The following is a 20851-nucleotide window of genomic DNA, read 5'->3' on the forward strand; positions in this document are numbered from 1 at the left end:
CACTTTCAAACAAAGACTGCAGCGACCTGGCTGGATGCTAAGCGACAGAGCAATGGCACAAACACACGGCAGTTCCTAGTACATCTAGGAAACATTGGTACACAGCAGTGGCAGAAAAGAAAAGTGGTGCAAGATGGAATTGTCCTTGGATCATGAAATCAGTTATGGTTCATTTGATCGCTCCACCCGTTTCTTGGATAATTGTGTTAAATCTACAGCTAATACATAGCGACGATCGCTGATCCCCCCTGGGATGTGTGCTTTAATCAGACCCAGACCAATCCAGGGTACCATCCTCAGCCTCATCCTCACCCTCATCAGTTTGTACATCATCCTCACACAATATTAATTCATCAGCGCTGGAATCCACCATTACAAACATCTCAGTATTTTGATGTAATTGGCGGGAAAAGCCTTCCTCATGGAAATTGAAGTTAATTTTTATGAACATCATCTTTTCCACAGTTTGAGGAATTAGCCTCCTACGCCAATCGCTGACAAGGTTCCCGGCTGTGCTGAAAACTCTTTCCGATTACACACTGGAGGGTGGGCAGCTAAGGCAGTGCAAAGCGAATTGGTACATGGGTCTCCAAATTCCCTTTTTTTCCTCCCAGTATGCAAAGGGACTGTCTGATGTGTCTATTTCTATGCGGTCATTAAAATAATCCTCCACCATCCTTTGGATGTTGATAATAGGATCAGGTTGAATTACGGCAGAGGTGTTACATTTCTTGGTCAATTCTTTTAGACCAGACCAAATGTGAAAATGTTGTGCCGAGTCATCTGCATCATCCCTGGGCCTCTTGGGAAAGCTAAGTTTTTTCCTAGCAGCAGTTGACTGAGAAAATGAAGAAGGAGACGCTGTCCTGTCACGTAACACTTCAGCTGTCGTCTTGCTCACCAGGAGCTCCTTGCATCTCTTCAGATCTGGGTCAGTTGGAAACAAAGAGAAGACATAGCTCTTAAACCTAGGATCAAGCACAGTCGCCAAAATGTAGTAATCGGATTTTAAGATTTTGATAACTCTTGCATCCTGGCGAAGCGAAAAAAGTACTTGATCTACAAGTCTAACATACTTAGCGTACTTGCTTTGTCTCATCTCCTCCTTCAGTTTCTCAAGCTGCTATTCCAAAAGTCTAATTAAGGGAATCAATGGACTCAAGCTAGCAGTGTCTGAACTCACTTCACAGGTGACTACTTTGAATGTTTTCAGCACTTTGCACAACACGGAAAGTATTCTCCACTGCGCTTGAGTAAAATACATCCCCCTCTTTTCCCAATGTCATGGCTTGTGGTGTAAGTCTGGATGGCTTTTCGCTGTTCCTCCATCCGCAAAAGCATATACAGGGTGTTATTCCACCTTGTCACCACCTCTTGCTTCAGTTGGTGGCAGGGCAAATTAAATTGCTCTTGTAGCTGCTGCAATCTCCTACATGCTGTTGCAGAATGCCGGATATGTCCAGATATTTTATGGGCCACAGTCAGCATCTCCTGCACGTCCCTGTCATTTTTTAAAGAGCTCTGCACCACCAAGTTTATTGTGTGAGCAAAACAGGGAATGTGATGGAGATTTTTTAATTAAGTCTTGCAACATAACCATACAGTAATATTACCAAAAGGTGGCACCATTTTTTTTATAAAATCACAAACCACAAAGTAAGGCACTGGAAATCTGTTATCCAAGCTCAGACAGAGTCCGGCAATATAAATAGGACTATAAATACATATATATAAAAAAAATAAAACCCGCATAAAATAGAAAAGGGTGCCACCACTAAACCATAACACATCCAAATACAAATTCACAAACACACTTCCCACCGCAAAGAAGCAAGCTGTAGGTGCATGCTAAGCCATACTTGAAAAAACATTTAACCACCAAAATCTAAGGGGTGAAAGAATAGGAAGAAAAGCCATTTAGAAAGGAGAAAGCGCCGGACTTTGACCTCCCTACGGAGGCCTCAGACCCCGCCAGAGTCTGAGCCAGTTGGCATTGTTCATCCGACGTCCCTCCATATCCCTCAACTTCCACACCTCGTGGAGAATGTCACCCACCACCACTTCACAAGGTGTTACGGACTTACCTTATCCCCGCCGCTCCGTCCAGCCGCACTTCCGCATTCAGGACCATGTGACCGCACCCGGAGGCGGTCACATGACCACAACCTAGAGGCGGGGATTTTGAATCCCCTTCTGTATAAAAACCTCACTCTGACACTCGCTGAGTGTCAGAGCAACACTTACCTGTTCCTGGCTCCTGCTCTTCGTGGATTGCAGTGTCTTCCTGTTTCCTGTGTCTCCTGTGTGCTGATCTCTGCCTGTTTGACTTCCCTGGCTCTCTATTCCCTGTGTACCGACCCGGCTTGCTGACCATTCTCCTATTCTTGTGACCCGTGTACCGAACCTGGCTTGTTGACTCCGAGTTGCCTTCTGATTCTGCCTGACTCCATTCCTGTGTACCGAACCGGCTTGTTGACTCCGCTACCACCGCTTCACTCCGCTGTACTACATCTTGAGGCGAACCTGGGGACCGCGACCTGCGACTCCTGGCAGCGAAGCCCACCCCGCCTTGCGGCGGTTCTTGGTGAACACCGGGGAGATCGTTAGACTCCGCACCTCAGGTAAGCCAGCGCTAATCAAGATTAGTAATATAGTATCCAGAATCTGTTACAGTTTGCTCTGACCATGGATACCACAGCTAAAGATCTGTTGGAGCATTTAGTAGGAAGGATGGATAAACAAGCAGCTAACCAAGAGCAACTTTTAAAATTCCTAAATAGTCTATCCACTCGCTTGGATGTTGTCCAGAACACCCTAGTGGCTGGTGGATCACCTGGGCCGGCAGTGGCCCCTGTACCTCAGGCCGCAGCAGCAGCTTCTTCCTCGCAGCTACGGTTACCTAACCCACCTAAGTTCGATGGAGACCCTAAAAATTGCAGAGGATTTTTAAATCAATGCTCCATACAATTCGAGCTTCTACCTGGGAACTTCCCCTCCGGAAAAACGAAAGTGGCCTATGTGATTTCGTTATTGTCCGGTCAAGCTTTAGCATGGGCTTCCCCCTTGTGGGAGAGGGACGACCCCATTCTACATAACTTCAATCTCTTCTTGTCCACCTTCAAGAAAATATTTGATGAGCCAGGAAGGGTGTCCAATGCCGCTTCCGGCTTACTATGTCTCCGCCAGGGAAACCAGTCTGTGGGGCAGTATGCGGTCCTCTTCAGAACCATGGCCTCTGAACTTCGCTGGAACGATGAGGCTCTAGTAGCTACATTCTGGCAGGGCCTTTCAGACCGAATCAAAGACGAGTTGGTATCCCAGGAACTCCCTACGTCTTTGGACGACATTATCTCCCTCTGTGTCAAAGTTGATTTGCGTTTCAAGGAACGTAATTCTGAGAAGGAACAGTCGCGGCGTAGCATGATTCGCTTGGCCCCCAACTTCCAAACCCCTGTTCTTCCCCCTGAAGAGCCCATGCAACTTGGGAGGACCCGCTTATCAGCCGAAGAGAGGGAGAGGAGATTTCGGAACAAGCTGTGTTTATATTGTGGAGAGAGTGGCCATCTTCTGAGTTCTTGTCCCAAACGCTCGGGAAACGACAGGGCCTAACGAGTTCTGGAGCTGTGTCGTTGGGCCTCTTTTCTCAGTGTCAGTCAGTTCCCAATAGTAATGATTGCCTGTCTATTCCCATTTCCCTTCAGTTAGGACAAAAGACCTTCCCGCAGTTGGCTCTTCTAGATTCCGGAGCCGCAGGAAATTTCATTTCTGCCACAGTAGTTAAACAATTCGCTATTCCCACACAAGCCTTGGAACAACCCATCTCTCTGATGGCCATTGATGGGGGAAGAATCCCTGAGGGGTCCATCCTGGTACGCACTATTCCTCTTCTACTTCAGATAGGAGCACTTCATCGGGAGAAGATTTCTTTTCTAGTAATACAAAGATCTACCAACCCAGTCATCCTAGGACTTCCTTGGTTTCGTGCCCACTCTCCCACCTTGGACTGGAAATCTGGTCACATATTGTCCTGGGGACAGTCCTGCTTCTCTCGCTGCCTACAGAGAGTGGTTCCCCCGAATAGTCCCAGACGTACCCAAGAATTTCCTGTGACTCTCCTGCCTGAGCCATACCAAACCTTCTCTGATGTTTTCTGTCAACAAGAGGCCACTAGACTTCCCCCTCACAGAATCTGGGACTGTGGCATTGATCTGATACCTGGTAAACCCATTCCCAGGGGCCGGGTTTACCCCCTTTCCCTCCCGGAATCTAAGGCTATGGAGGAGTACATCCAAGAAAATCTAAACAGGGGCTTCATCCGCAAGTCTGCCTCCCCAGCTGGGGCTGGCTTCTTCTTCGTAAAAAAGAAAGATGGGGGCCTCCGCCCTTGCATTGATTACAGAGGCCTGAATGCCATTACCGTTAAAAATCGGTATCCACTGCCACTGATTTCTGAACTATTTGACCGGATCAAGGGTGCCACCATCTTTTCTAAACTTGACCTCAGAGGAGCGTATAACCTTATACGCATTAAGGAGGGGGATGAATGGAAGACGGCGTTTAACACCCGAGACGGCCACTTTGAATATCTGGTCATGCCTTTCGGGCTATGCAATGCCCCAGCCATATTTCAGAGCTTTATGAATGAGCTGTTTCGAGACCTCTTGTACCAATCTGTAGTCATCTACTTGGACGACATTCTCATCTTTTCTCAAGATCTAGCATCTCATCGTACTCATGTATTGGAGGTCCTCTCTCGTATCCGAAGAAATCAGTTATTTTGCAAATTAGAGAAATGCACCTTCGAGCAGAGACAAATTCCCTTCCTGGGATATATTATTTCGGGCACCGGTCTACAGATGGATCCCACAAAATTGAAAGCCATACTTGACTGGCCCCAACCTTCAGGCCTTAAAGCCACTCAACGCTTCCTAGGATTCTCCAACTATTATCGTCAATTTATCAAGGGGTACTCCTCTCTCGTGGCTCCCATCTATTATTATTATTATTATTAATTTTTATTTATAAGGCGCCACTAGGTGTCCGTGGCGCCGTACAGGGACATACAGAGACGCGATACAGGGTGAGACAGCACGGTACAGTTAACAAAAAGCACAGTAACTCAGAAGCTCAAAGTACAGCTAGATGAAAGGTGAGAGCCCCCTGCGGTGAAGCTAGAGGGGCAGGAGGACCCCACGGAAGAGACAAGGAGCTGGAGAGCAGAGTTAAGGTGGTGGAGAACAGGAGGAGAGGAGGCCCTGCTCAAAGGAGCGTACAATCTAAGGGGAGGGTAGGACGGACAGAGACACAAGGGTGGGAGGAGGAAAGGGGGAGAACGGAGAGAGGGAGAGGGGGGAGAGGAGAATTAAGAGGAGGGAGGCAGGAGGAGGGCAGGATAGGGACGGCGGTAGGTGGGAGGCTGGAAGGAGGTCGGTTAGGTGGGGGACTGGAAGGCTTTGAGGAAGAGGTGGGTTTTTAAGGCCCGTTTGAAGCTGGACAAGTTGGGGGATGTTCTGATGGAGCGGGGGAGCTGGTTCCAGTGAAGGGGGGCAGCGCGGGAGAAGTCTTGGATGCGAGCATGGGAGGAGGTGACCAGGGGGGAGGTGAGGCGACGGTCATTAGCCGAACGCAGAGGGCGGGATGGAGCGTGGATGGAAATAAGGTTGGAGATGTAGGGAGCAGTGGAGTTGGAGAGAGCCTTGAAGGTAAGTGTAAGGAGCTTGAACACTATTCTGTAGGGGAAGGGGAGCCAGTGAAGGGATTGGTATAGGGGGGAGACAGAAGAGGAGCGGCGAGAAAGGAAAATGAGCCGAGCGGCTGCATTCAGTACAGAGCGAAGGGGAGCGAGATGAGAGCGGGGGAGGCCGGTAAGGAGGAGGTTGCAGTAGTCCAAGCGGGAGATGATAAGAGCGTGGACAAGAGCCTTAGTGGCATCTTGGGAGAGGAAGGGCCGAATGCGTGCGATATTCCGCAGCTGGAAGCGGCAGGATTTGGCGAGAGAGAGAATGTGAGGAGCAAAGGAGAGAGAGGAGTCAAGGATGACACCGAGGCAGCGAAGTTGAGGAACAGGGGAAATAGAGGAGTTGAGGACAGAGATAGAAAGATCGGAAGGGGAGGGGGAATGAGCAGGAGGAAAAACAATAAGTTCGGTTTTAGCGACATTAAGTTTAAGGAATCTGGAGGACATCCAGGAGGAGATGGCAGAGAGGCAGGCAGACACCCTGGAGAGGAGGGAGGAAGAGAGATCGGGAGAGGAAAGGTAGAGTTGGGTGTCATCGGCATAAAGGTGGTACTGGAGACCAAAAGAGCTGATGAGTTTCCCCAGGGAAGAGGTGTAAAGAGAGAAGAGTAGGGGTCCGAGAACAGAGCCTTGGGGGACCCCTACTGGAAGGGAAGAGGGGGGGGAGAGGGATCCAGAGGTGGAGACAGAGAAGGAACGGTCAGCAAGGTAGGAGGTGAACCATGACAGGACCGGGCCGGAGAGGCCAAAGGATTGAAGGGTGAGGAGCAGGAGCGGGTGGTCAACGGTGTCGAAGGCCGCTGAGAGATCCAAGAGAATGAGAAGGGAGAAGTGGCCCCTGGCTTTCGCGGAGAGGAGATCATTAGTGACTGTGGCCAGGGCAGTTTCAGTGGAGTGGAGGGGGCGGAAGCCAGATTGAAGGGGGTCAAGGAGGGAGTGGTCAGAGAGGTAGGTGGAGAGGCGGCTGCAGACGAGCCTCTCAAGTAGTTTGGAGGCAAAGGGGAGAAGAGAGATGGGGCGATAGTTAGAGAAAGAGGTGGGGTCAAGGTTAGGTTTCTTAAGAATGGGGGATACAAGGGCGTGTTTGAAGGAGGAGGGGAAGATGCCGGCGGAGAGGGAGAGATTAAAGAGGTGGGCGAGGTGGGAGCAGGTGGCGGGGGAGAGGGAGCGGAGTAGGTGGGAGGGGATGGGGTCCAGGGGACAGGAGGACGGAGGGGAGGATGAAATAAGAGAGTGTACTTCTTCGCCCGTAGTGGGGCGAAAGGAGAAGAGGGGGCGGTGGCGGGTGGGGGAGGGAGGAAGTGTGGGGGGGGGGCGGAAGATGGGAGGAGGTGATTTCGAGTCGGATGGCCTCAATTTTCGAGGAGAAGAAGGAGGCAAAGTCGGTGGCGGTAAGGGAGGAGGGGAGAGAAGGGGCGGGTGGGGACAGGAGGGTGTTGAAGGTGGCGAAGAGGCGGCGGGGGTTGGAGGACTGGGAGGAGATGAGGGATTTAAAGAAAGATTGTTTGGCTAGAGAGAGGGCGGAGCTATAGGAAGAGAGGATGAACTTAAAATGGAGAAAATCAGCCAGGGAGCGGGATTTTCTCCAGTATCGTTCAGCCGTGCGGGAGCATTTTTGGAGGAAGCGGGTGAATTTGGAGTGCCAGGGTTGGGGTTTGGAGCGACGGGGGTTGACAGAGTGGGCCGGGGCGATGGCGTCAAGAGCGGAGGTGAGAGCGTGGTTGTAGAGGGAGACCGCCAGGTTGGGGCAGGCCTGGGAGGAAAGGGGGGAAAGGAGAGTATCGAGAGTAGCAGACAGGGTGGCAGGATCGAGGGCGTCAAGGTTGCGCCTGGACTGAGCAGGAGTGGGGGGCGTGGGGTGGGGAGCGGGAGGGGAGGAGAGAGAGAAAGAGAGGAGGTGGTGGTCGGATAGAGGAAAGGGAGAGATGGAGAAATCAGAGAGATTACAGAGGTAGGAGAAGACTAGGTCAAGGGAGTGACCAAGGCAGTGGGTAGAGGAAGAGGTCCATTGTGTGAGGCCAAGAGAGGAGGAGAGGGTGAGCAGCTTAATGGACGCAGGGTCAGAGGGGTTGTCGATGGGGAAGTTAAAGTCGCCGAGGATGATGGAGGGGAGGTCAGAGGAGAGGTGGTGAGGAAGCCAGGCGGCAAAGTTGTCGATGAAGAGGGAGGTGGGACCAGGGGGGCGGTAGATGACGGTGACTCTGAGGTGGATGGGGTAGAAGAGACGGATAGAGTGGGATTCAAAAGAGGAGAAGGTAAGGGAGGGTTCAGGGGGGATGACACGGAAAGTACAGGCGGAGGAGAGGAGGAAGCCCACACCGCCGCCTGGGCGGGCGCCAGGTCTGGTGGAGTGGGTGAAGGAGAGGCCACCATAGGAGAGGGCGGCGGGGGAGGCGGTGTCAGAGTCAGAGAGCCAGGTTTCCGTAATGGCAAGAAGGTTAAAAGAGTTAGACAAGAAGAGGTCGTGGATAGCGGTGAGTTTGTTGCGGACAGATCGAGCATTCCAGAGGGCACAGGAGAGGGGGAAGGAGGAAAGAGGAGAGATAGGGATGAGGTTGGCAAGGTTGGCAGAGCGCTGGGGAGAGCGGGGGCAAGATGGTGAGGTGGGGCAGCGGGAGAGAATGGGAATGGCGTTAGGACAGGGCGGCATGGTGGGGGGGAGAGAGAGGCGCGGAAAGGGGGGGATGCAGAGATGAGCAAGGGAGACAGAGAGAGGGCTAAGGGAGGATGCCAGGAGGGCAGAGGAACAGGTAGCAGGTGACGGGGAGACAAAGGACACGAAGAGAATGAGGGTAGAGAGGGAGTCAGTTAATGAGGCTAGAGGTGGAAGGGAGAAAAGGTGTGGCAAGTGGAAAACAAGGCAGGAGGAAAACAGTGAGTGATGGAGTGAAAACAGTGAGTAATGGAGACAATAAAATGGCGTAACAGTGGATAATAGAGACAAAACCAGTGAGACAAAATAATGGAGTAACAGTAGATAATAGAGACAAAAACAGTGAGAATGGAGAGAATGAATAACAGATGGTAACAGGAAAATAAAAATAGAGGCAATAAAACAGGCTATAGAAGCAAGTGGCAATAGGTAACAGGCAATAAATGGCAGTAAACAATGGGTGCCTAAATGTGGCTAGGAGCTGTTCAGAGTGGCAAGCCAAGCCAGGGGAAGAGTTCGAGATTCCAGGGAACAGTCAGGGAAAATGTCAGAGGTGTGATCCAGAGAAACAATAGTGTAGTCCGTAGACGTTACCTGGAGAGCATGGGTGAAAGTTAGAGGAGAGCCAGGAGACATCGAAGGAGGGGCAGCATCCGTGGACGTCAGAGGTGGCATCGGAGATAGTCCAGGGCATGGATGGAGGGACCGTGGGCAGCGGAGGCAGCGATGGAGACAGACCCGGGCGTGGAAGGAGGTAACATAACCTTGAGTTACTCGCCAAGGGAAGTTGCTTGTAGCTTCAGGGTGCTGGTGAGGGCTTAGATGGGTGAGTAGTTGATGGAATCCTGCTCAAGTCAAAACCGGAGGGTAACTGCAGAGTGGAGAGGCAGCGGAGGCGAGGAGGCCGGCGGAGGCAACGGAGTCCATCAGGAGGAGGCCTCAGAGCGGGTCGGTCCGGGGAACACTGGAGCGAGGTGGAGAGGTGCGGCACTTGAGGCCGGGGGTGAAACCGGAAGTAGGCCACGCGGCCAGCAGCAGGAAGAACCAGGAAGACAGCCGGGGAAACACTGGAGCGGAGTGGAGGGCGGTCGTCTGCGGGAGGAGCGCTGAGAAGAAGCTGGAGCAGCGCAGGCCGAAGGCTGAACCCAGACAAGGTGGAGAGGTGCGGCAGTCGAGGCCGGGGATGAAACCGGAAGTAGGCCTCGCGGACGGCAGCGGGAGGATCCGGGAAGACATCCCATCACAGCATTGACCCGCAAATCTGCTGATGCTGGTATTTGGTCCTCTGAGGCTATCCAAGCCTTTATATTATTAAAGTCTCTCTTTTCATCCGCACCCATTCTTCAACAGCCAGATTGTTCTCGTCCCTTTGTCCTGGAGGTAGATGCCTCTTCTGTTGGCACAGGAGCCGTACTATCACAGCGAGGTCCTTCTGGAAAACTTCATCCCTGCGGATTCTTTTCCCGTCGCTTTTTACCTGCTGAGAGGAATTATGGGATTGGCGACAAAGAGCTCCTGGCCATCAAATTGGCTCTCTCCGAATGGAGACATTTACTAGAAGGAGCGCAATTCCCTATCACCATATATACCGACCATAAGAATTTGCTTTACTTACGCACTGCCCGATGTCTAAATCCTCGTCAAGCAAGGTGGTCCTTATTCTTCTCACGCTTTGATTTCAACATCACTTTTCACTCAGGATCTAAGAACACGAAGGCAGACGCCTTATCTCGCTCTTTTGATCCAGCTGACATGGAATCCTCGGAAGATAAGAAATTCATTGTAAATCCATGTCAAGTATTGGCAGCTACACACCTGAAAAAGGGTTGTCCTCCAGGCAAAACATTCATCTTGCCACATCTACGCACCCGGCTCCTTCACTGGGCTCATCACTCACTCTTCTCTGGGCATGCCGGCATTCGCAAGACCTGGGACTTATTGTCCCGAAGCTACTGGTGGCCTTCCTTGCTGGAGGATGTGAAGAGATTTGTTGCTGCTTGTTCCAAATGTGCTCAACACAAGACCTCTAGGAAGAAGCCTTATGGATGCTTGCTCCCATTACCCATTCCTGATTACCCTTGGTCACAGATCTCCATGGATTTTATCACGGACCTTCCCCCTTCCAAATCCTGTACTGTAGTGCTTGTGGTCACGGATCGCTTCTCTAAAACAGCCCACTTTTTTGCTCTCAAAGGCCTTCCTTCTTCCTCCTCCTTAGCCGATATTTTTATTAAAGAAATATTTCGCCTCCATGGCTGTCCTCAACATATTGTCTCCGATAGGGGATCACAATTCATATCAAAATTTTGGCGGTCTTTTTGCAATAAATCCGGGATCAAGCTTGACTTCTCTTCCGCATATCATCCCCAGTCCAATGGGGCTACTGAGAGAACCAACCAAGAATTAGAGAAGTTTCTCAGAATATTTATCTCTAGTAACCAAGACAACTGGGTGGACCTTCTCCCTTGGGCCGAGTTCGCCCATAACAACCATTTTCATGAGGCCATCTCTAACTCCCCCTTTTTTGTTCTGTATGGCTGCCATCCTAGACTACCCACCTTCTCTCAAGTCTCATCTTCTGAAGTTCCAGCAGTGGACTCTCTGGTTCGTAACTTCTCTGATATTTGGGAACAAACCAAGACAAACTTAAAACAAGCAACTACTCGTTCCAAAAAATTCTACGATAAAAGGAGAAGAATGACTCCAAGTTTTGCAGTGGGTGACAGGGTATGGCTATCCACCCAGAACATTCGTTTAAAGGTTCCCAGTAAAAAATTTGCTCCCAAGTTTATTGGTCCATTTGCTATATCTGAGATTATTAATCGCGTAGCCTTTAGATTGAGTCTGCCTCCCTCCTTACGCATACCCAATGTCTTCCATGTCTCCTTGTTAAAACCGATGGTAACCAACAGATTCTCCACCTCATCCAGAACTCCTCCTCCTGCTGTGGATCGGGATCAAGTGGAATACGAGATTAAAACTATCCTAGATTCTCGTAAAGTTCAAGGTGCCATACAGTTCTTGGTGGATTGGAAGGGTTACGGCCCTGAGGAGCGCTCATGGGTAAGAGCCATTGACCTACATGCTCCCCGTCTACTTAAATCCTTCCATAAAAAATTTCCTTTGAAACCCTATTAGGTGTTCGGAGTCCACCTTTATGGCAGGGGGTACTGTTACGGACTTACCTTATCCCCGCCGCTCCGTCCAGCCGCACTTCCGCATTCAGGACCATGTGACCGCACCCGGAGGCGGTCACATGACCACAACCTAGAGGCGGGGATTTTGAATCCCCTTCTGTATAAAAACCTCACTCTGACACTCGCTGAGTGTCAGAGCAACACTTACCTGTTCCTGGCTCCTGCTCTTCGTGGATTGCAGTGTCTTCCTGTTTCCTGTGTCTCCTGTGTGCTGATCTCTGCCTGTTTGACTTCCCTGGCTCTCTATTCCCTGTGTACCGACCCGGCTTGCTGACCATTCTCCTATTCTTGTGACCCGTGTACCGAACCTGGCTTGTTGACTCCGAGTTGCCTTCTGATTCTGCCTGACTCCATTCCTGTGTACCGAACCGGCTTGTTGACTCCGCTACCACCGCTTCACTCCGCTGTACTACATCTTGAGGCGAACCTGGGGACCGCGACCTGCGACTCCTGGCAGCGAAGCCCACCCCGCCTTGCGGCGGTTCTTGGTGAACACCGGGGAGATCGTTAGACTCCGCACCTCAGGTAAGCCAGCGCTAATCAAGATTAGTAATATAGTATCCAGAATCTGTTACACAAGGAAGGATTTTGTGTCTGATGGACACCTGACACCGTGCATTCCACGTGAAATATCTAACCACTAAACGAACTAAAAAAAGGGTACAGAAATCAAAAGCCCTCCACCTGGCCTTGAATGCCCCGTAGACCCATTCAGGGTAACTAAGCCCCGAAAGGCAATGGATCCCCAAGGACCCGGAGACTCTTTTATAAACCTCTATGTTAAAGGGACACTGAAGCAAGAAATGGTCCATAGTCTCAGTGGCGCACGCAGGGGGGGTTTTTGAGTCTCTAGAAACCCCCCCATGCGTTAACTAAGTGGCCACTGTCCTATACAGCAGCCGCGGCACTGTCAAAGAAGCGTCCGCGGCGGTTCTATATTGTATACAGCACCGCCGCAGATGCTTCTTAGACAGCGCCGCGGCTGCTGTATAGGACAGCGCTGGCGAAACGGAGCTGCTGTGCATGCTCTCTCTCGTTGTTTTTTTGGGGGGTTTTTTGGGTCGGCGGGGAGAAACCCACCCCCGACAATCCTCTGTGTGCCCCTGAGTCTCCTCCACCTCTATACACTCCTCCCGTGGGCAGCTACGATCATCAGCATTTCTATACTTGAGATTCCCTCTCACATAGAGTCTCCTTTGAAAGGAGAGCCAGGCAATATGCCAAAGCTTCAATGGGATTCTCCCTGAATTGATCAGAGAAAGCCCTACCGAACTCACATCACCCGGGCAGTCCCTCAGTGACAGCGGGACCCAGAAATGGGAGTGCAGGACTCTCTTCTCCAGCTCCCTTCTAGAAGAGCTCCTGACTTCCCCCGCCCCCAGGCCCTAACGCCTTGTCACCTTCAATCCCAAGGAAACGTAGGCCGGGAGATACCCATGCCGGACCCGGAAGCTTTTCACCATGCTCCCCCATACCATGCACTAAGGAAGGGATCCACCCAAACCCTGAAGACATCCACCCACCGAGGAGGGGTCTCAACTAGGAGACTGCTCAGGTGCAACTGTAAAAAGGTTGTGATGAAGAAAAGTACTGGGTTAATCATGCCCAGGCCCCCATCCCTCCTCGGCCGATAGGTCACAGCCCGCCTGACCAGGTTCAGCATATTCCCACAGAGTAACTGGAAGAAAACTGCGTAAACCCTAGACCATAAAGACTCTGACAAAAGGCACACATAGCTGATATACAAGAAAACCGGGATCAGAAAGGTCTTGACAAGGTCCACCCTTTCCCTGAGAGAGTGTTTCCCCCTCTTCCAGCTCTCTACCTTCAGGGAAGCTTCCTCCAGCCTAAGTTCCCAGTTTTGCTTGGCATAATCACCAGTGGCGAATTGAATTCCTAAGATCTTGATCTTGTTACTAGCCCGGGGGAGACTGTCTGGAAGGCTGAATTCACAACCCTCCTCCCCATCCAGAAAACTTCACTCTTTTCCTGGTTTACCAATGAGCCACTGGACTCTGAATACCTGCAGACCAGAGTTGCAACCTCTATTGCTTCCGCGGGAATCGACAAGACAACAGTAACATCATCGGCGTAGGCCACGACCTTCAGAGGACACTCCGGACCCAACAGCACCCCTCCTATCAAGCCACCTTCAATCCTTCAAATGAAGGGATCTATTGCAAACACATACAGGAGGGGGCTCAGGGGGCAACCCTGCCTTACTTCAGACCTGACCCAAAAGGACGGACCCACCAAACCATTCACAAGAGGGAAGCTCTCAGCCTGCTTGTAAATAGTACGAAGCCAATTCACCACCCGGACTGGAAGACCATACCACAGAAGCATAGCCCAAAGGTATTCATGGATTACGCTGTCAAAAGCCTTTGACTGGTCTAATGCTAAAAGGTACTTCCCCCACTTCTCAGCACGACACCGCTCTATTGCCTCCCGCACCCCCAGGACAGCACTAAAGGTGCTTCGACCCTTCACAGTGCAATGCTGAGAGGGAGAAAGCAACTGGCCGGAAACCTGCATCAGTCTATTAAAAAGTACCTTTGCCAAAATCTTCCTATCGGTATTGAGAAGAGAGATGGGGCGCCGTTCTCAAAACACGATTGATCCTTCCCCTTGGACAACAAAATAAGGGCGGAAACCCTCATGGAGGGAGGCAATAAACCTCTACCCAGGCTCTCATTAAAGACCTCCGCAAGGTACGGGGCCAGGATGTCCCCAAAGGTTTTAAAAAATCCGATGTCAGACAATCGGGGCCGGGGCTTTCTTGATAGAAAAACCATCTATCGCCATCCTGACCTCGTCCACCATTACCTTACTGCCCAAGGACATAAGTGAGCTGCTTAGGTCTCAAAGGCCAGGGGTTTCTCTCAGGAACTGGTCCATCTTTTCTCTGTCAAGTGACTTCTCTGACAAGAGATCAGAGTAGAAGGACCGCACGTCACCAAGGATGCCCTCCTTATTCTCCCTGAGCACACCCCCAGCATCGCGCAAGCCCCTCACCTCCTTAACATCTACCGAGTTCCTACAGCTCTGGAAGGGGTCAGGCGAATGGTACTTCCCATAGTCCCTCTCCAGAATCAAGGAAGCATACCGGTCATATTGTATCTCTCTCATCTGAGCCTTCACTCGGGAGATTTCCTCACCATCCCCCTGGCCAGAGATCAAGAATCCTAGTTTCCTTCTCAGTACTAGGTAGGTACTCTCTTTTAACAAGTTATTTCGGGCTACCAGTCCACGGAAAAAACCCTGGGTCCTTTTTTTAAGCATCTCCCACCATTCAGACCTACTCCAACCCGCCTCCAAAAGTGTTTCCTGGGATTCAAAGAAGTCCCTAAAGGACTGTCTCATCACCTCCTCCTCCAGGAGCTTAGAGTTCAGGCGCCAGAGGCCCCTACCCTTCCGAAGAGTCTCCGAAGCATTCAAAGATGCAGAGAGGTAAACGTGATCGGAGAACTCTACTGGCCTCAGCTCAGGAGCCAAGATTTTCGAGCTCTCCTTAACAAAAAACCTATCTATCCTAGACCTACAGCTACCTCTAAAGTAGGTGAACCCTGTGTGGTCCAGAAAATGGCAAATATGCACATCCACCAGACCAGCCTGCCTAATTATGCTAGCTAAAAAATGGGAGTCATAGCCCAGAGAAGTCCTTGAACCTCCCCTGTCTTTAGTCCTTATGACAGTGTTAAAGTCACCACCAAAGACTATCTGCCGGGCTGAAAAAAGGTACGGCTTTATCGCACCAAAAAGGCACTTCCTTTCCCACCTGGATTGGGGACCATAGACATTAATCAACCTCAGGTCGTACCCTCTCAGATTGACATACAAGGTCATGCACCTACCTACCTCTAGTTCTATAACTCGCTGGATGGTTATCATGCCGGTAAAAAGCACCGCCACCCCACCGTACGGTTTGGCCGCAAGAGACCAGTAGGAGGGCCCAAGCCTCCACTCCCTTTTGGCTTTATGAAGGTCAGCCAGCTGACTCAATCTGGTCTCCTGCAAAAATAAAAAATCAGCCTCAACTGTGCTGAAAAAAATCAAATGCCATTTAACGAGCTGGCTCGGAACGTATAGATGCCACATTAATGATGGCAAATCTAATGGGCTGGGAAGCCATCCTTCAGAGCTATAAAGTAGGTATCAGCTCACTTCTTTTTTACCTGTTTGGCAGAGTCCTCATCCGAGGACCCATACCTCTTGCAACTTAGGCCTGCTGGCAAGGCCTCCCCCTCCTGAAGAATAACCTCTTCACCAGAAGGGGGGGCCCCACCAGACCCAACACTGGCCACCACGACTGACAATTTAGCCACCAAAGTTGGGGTACTAGGAGGAATATTAGCGGGCAAGACTCCCAACAACACTGACACCTGACTCACAGGAGCTACAAGGAGGGGGACGGGATGAACAGGGTTGGGAGGAGGAGGAAGGAGAGGAGGGACAGGAATAGAAGTTGGGCTATGGGAAAGGACCAAACAAGACGGAGAGGCAGGGACGGAACCTGAACGGGCAACCGCAACCAAGGGAGACACCTCCCGAGCCGTCCCAGAAGTGATCAGAGCAGACGTAGAGGCAGGAGAAACAGGAAGGGGGGGCGGATCAGGGTCAAGGTCGGGAATAGGAGCTGGGGCTAATTCTTCCACAGAGGGAGGACCCTTGGGGGGAAATGATTTAAGAAAGGCCCTCGGGGACTTTGATTTATCTTTGGGCTTCTTATAGGCTGCTATATCACCTAGGACAGGGCCGGAACGCTTCCTTCTCTTGCTGCTGGTACTTTGTCAAAGAACTAGATACCCCTCGTTTGTTCTTACAACCTCCCCCTCCTTTGATTCCTCCCCCTCACTAGACAAGAACTGGAACTTATTAGACAAAACCAGGTTTTTTTCCCTTCTTGATTAGTTCTGCCTAATACTCTTTTTTGGCTACACCCATTCCTTGCCTATGGATGAAGTTTTGGTCCTAGGACCAGGCTGCTCAACACTCGGCCCCTGTCGGAAAGGGGGGGGGGGATTGGCATAGACTTCAGCGGCTCAGTGGAGACTGGATCAACAGGTTTCGCCACACCCTCACCCCTCTGCGCCTCTTCTATCCTCTCAGCGGCCTGTACCAACAACTCATCAGCTATTTCTGTGTTATGGAATGCATGGGGGCATCTACTGAAGGGATGGCCAATTGTCCCACACAAGTTACGTCTAATACTGCTACAGAAATGGGTTTCATGCCCGGTATCCCCACAGTGCCCACACCTTTGATGCGGGCAATTGGCGCTGAGGTGGTGGAAGTCACCACAGCAGTGTCACATCCTCGGCTGACCCGGGTAAAAGCACTGAATCCTGTCCCTCCCCAGGAAGGCAGCACTTGGGATATGGGCCAGGCCAGCCTCCGTGCACCGCAGGTCTACCATGGCGGACCACCCACCACCCCAGACACCATGGCTTGGATCAGGCATCTTCACAAGTGGGGACACCAGGCACGCGTACCGCTCCACCCAAAAGGCTAAGTCAGCTACGGGGATAGACTCGTTTCTAATCAGGATGGTAATCTTGACCCTTTCCTGTCTGGTGACAGCAATAGCTTTAAATTTTGCCGACGGATCCTGTCCCCTACATCCACCCTATCGGCCCTAGAATGCCTGCAGCCCCTGATATGTCATAAAGCTGACATCATACTCGGGGGTCCCGACGGGATGATTGCAGGCAAATAGATCCGCTGGGACGAAACCAAAGGAGGAAAAAAGAAACTTCAGAAAATCACCTCTATTTGGGGGTTCTTTCCCCATGTACCTTAGCTGTACAACATTCCTTCTCCTGGGGGGTTGGCCTGTGAGAGACGGGCCCCCAGACTGAGGACCCCTAGGAAGAGGGCCACCGGTCTTTGTGCACCTGATACCACCCGGGCATAAGAAATTGGCCCCGGAACTGGACCTAATGGACCCTGACCATACACCGGGGGCACCAGATTAATTGAGGGGGAAACAAGGGTGACCGGCCCGAGGCCAGTCCTGACATCAGGGTTATGCCTTACCACGGCGGGCGAAATTGGACCCACCAACTCCCCTCTAGCGCTAATACTGAACTTATCTTGATCCCCCAGACCCCCCTTGAACCTCTCATTTTCCCTGGTCACTTGGTCGATTAGAACAGCAGCTTTTTTAGCCCTCTCTGTCACCTGGAGGGGCCCGTATATAGTATCAATAATTTTTGATTGTGCCGGGCTCAAAGGTATTCCAATACAGTTTCTAATAGGGGCGATCCGGCCTGCAGATATAGAAACCTTATTGGACTCAAGGGGGCTAACTGTACACATAGTCATGCTGCTCACATCAGCGAGCACCCCAGCATCAGGGAGAGGGGAGCTATTGCTAGCAAAGACAGAAGTAGATAATCCACCGCTATTAATCCCTGCACCAATCTCTAATGCTGTAGTAACAGGGAACAACATATCAGTGCCTGTTTTGAACTTAGTGGAGACAATATCAACAACAGATATGGCATCAGAGATCCCGCCTTCATCAACCGATCTCACTGGCATTATATTACACATCTCATTCATACCTACCTTCTGGAGAAAGGAGCCTGATGCTACTGCATCTACCCTCAGCCTCGGGATACCCGGATCAGGACTGCCAGCGTGACCGGAAGTGACGCCAGAGGTAAGACCGCCGAACCAGCCACAGTAACTACGGCCGATGCAACAACCACCCCAGCATCAGCTACAGACCCCACGGATTTACTTCACGGGCGGCTCCCCCTCCTGCCTCCTGATTTTATCATACAGGGAGTCTACTCCCGCATCAACAGGAGTACCCATCACTAAGTTAGCAGGTAAACATGATTGATCACCGGCCGAGGCATCCACATTACAGGACTCCATGTCTTGTAGTTGCTCAGTCAGGCGTTGCAGATTTTGTTCTTTCAGTAACAAATTAGCCAAAAGTTCCTCTATCTCCAAACGCATAACTACTCTTTCCCTGCTAAAAGCCTGATTGCTCTTTTTTTTCAGTGCAGATATTTGTCTTTTCAACCTCGCTATATCAGCGATCAGCCACTCATGACGTTCCCTGGTAATTGGCTCTTCGACCTCCCCCTCCGATTCAGGTAAGTCAATACTACCAGGATCCACATTAACGACAAGAGGTTTCTCTCCTCAGGACACGGCGTGATCCACTGACAGGCTGTCCCGGATTTCTGCTTGCGGTAACTCCGGATCGCCCGCACCATTTGTAATTTCACGGGTCTCATCAGGCGGTAGCACGGATGCTGGGGAGTCCGACTTGTTAGACTGCACAGACGGGCCTCCCACGGTCCTCGGTTGTGTAGACACCGGGACTTGCTTACTTGCATCACTCGGAGAGGAGTCCGACATGTTAAACGGCACAGACGGGCCTCCCATGGTCCTCGGTTGTGTAGACACCGGGACTTGTTCACTTGTACCACTCGTAGAGGAGTCTGACATGTTAAGCGGCACAGATGGATCTATCGCGGTCCCCAGTTGCATAGTCACTGGGACCACATTGGCTTCATTCGCTTTGCCCACCATGTTTAATTTCACAGGTGGGAGTTCAATGCCAGCACCTAGTTGCCTCACTAGGGCCTGTATATGGGATGGGTCCTCAGATACATCCTCCCCTGAATTCAAGTCCATGCAGGGGGAGCATTTTTCACCCAAGGTCATAGCCAGAGGCCCCGATATCTCCCCCGTGACATTGCTTGAGGGGGGGGGGGGCGGCATCAGCAATAAGGCTGGAAACTTGACTGCGGCTTTCCATGCTAGAGGGGTCATCAACCATGCTGGCTAAGACGTTTTGAGGCTGCAGAAGGGAAGAATTTACCCCAGAGATCACACTTTCTGCAGGTGGAGTAGGCCTGGAAACCTGGGGGCTTTCCTCCTCGCCTCCCCCAGGATCCTCCATCCTTGCTGGATCAAACGAAAGTACTATTCTGGGTCTGCAGGAGCTCTCCAACACACAACCTACTCGATGGAATGCACCAAGCTGTAATGCTCTCACAATATTGGTGGTGCTATCAGAAATTACATATCCTGAGGAGAGTCCACGTGGGATAAGCCATGTTGCAATGACATCCTTTAGTTTTTATAACAGATTGTCAGCTGTATGCCTCTTAGTGAAGCCAGTGATACACACAGTAGCCTGCCTCAGAAAAATGGGACGTACTTGGGTACATGCTGCTGCTGTTCCCGCTGGTGAAGGCAAATCAACAACCCAGTGGGCTGTCACAGTCATGTAATCTTTAGTTTGCCCAGTTCTGCTTGTCCACATATCTGTGGTATACAATGGGTAGAATGGTATTTTGTAGCCCAATAATTACATTTTTACAAACCTTCTGGTAGAGGTGAGGAATAGCTTTTCTAGTAAAATGGTTTCGTTATGGAATTTGGTAATGGGGACACAAGACCTAATGTAACTGTCTAAAACCTGCTGCATTAATAGTGGATATTGGACGCAGATCTAATACTAGCATAGTCGCCATGGCGTCTGTGATCCACTTTGTGACTGGGTGACAGCTTTCATACTTTCTTCCTCTGGGAAAGGATTGTTTAACAGTCAATTGTTGTAAACTACTAAAAGTCCTCTTCTTGGTCTGCTTCTGGGATGAAGATTCATCCCCAGCAGCAGCAGCAGCAGCAGCAGTGGGACTAACAATCAAGAATTCTTCTGAGGAAATCAGGATAGTGAAGGAGTGAACTAGCCTTAGCAATTTGGATGCAAGACTAACTCTGATCGCTATTGAGAATAGTGATGAGAACGGTGTTGTGAGTGTAGATTGCAGGTGTCGGGATCTAGCTGAGAGAAGGGACCTAGCTGATGCTGGACTGCTTGTTGTTACTTTTTTAGCATAAGTTTCCAATTTTCCCAACTTGCAATGAACTCGCTTCAAATGGTGTAACATGGATGGGGTTCCTAGATGGTTAAGGTCCCTACCTTTATTGACTCTGCTTTACAAACGCTACTAATGTCTAGACAACTGCTGTAAAGATTTGTGTAAAAATAATTCCCCACATAAGGGGGAATTTCTTGGTTTTATGCCCAGGCATGACAATGGCTTTCTTCATATCATGTGCAAGAACTGCTTCCACTGGTGCAGGACTTACACAAACAACATCATCTCATCAACATCCTCATCAGCGCCCTCAACAGCTACACAAATATCCCTCTCATCCTGTTGCAATTCGAAATTGGCATCCTCAATTTGTGTATCACCTGCTACAATTGGGCTGTTCATGCACACATCT

General features: G+C 50.7%; 1 protein-coding gene across 1 annotated transcript in view; it reads left to right on the forward strand.

Moving 5' to 3' along the window:
* The window catches only part of EFNB1 (ephrin B1), a 189429-nt gene that overhangs the window by 100971 nt on the left and 67607 nt on the right, over positions 1-20851 (forward strand). The window lies entirely within an intron of this gene.

Source organism: Mixophyes fleayi, chromosome 9 (genome assembly GCF_038048845.1).
Source record: "Mixophyes fleayi isolate aMixFle1 chromosome 9, aMixFle1.hap1, whole genome shotgun sequence".
In the NCBI taxonomy this organism is placed as follows: Eukaryota; Metazoa; Chordata; class Amphibia; order Anura; family Limnodynastidae; genus Mixophyes; species Mixophyes fleayi.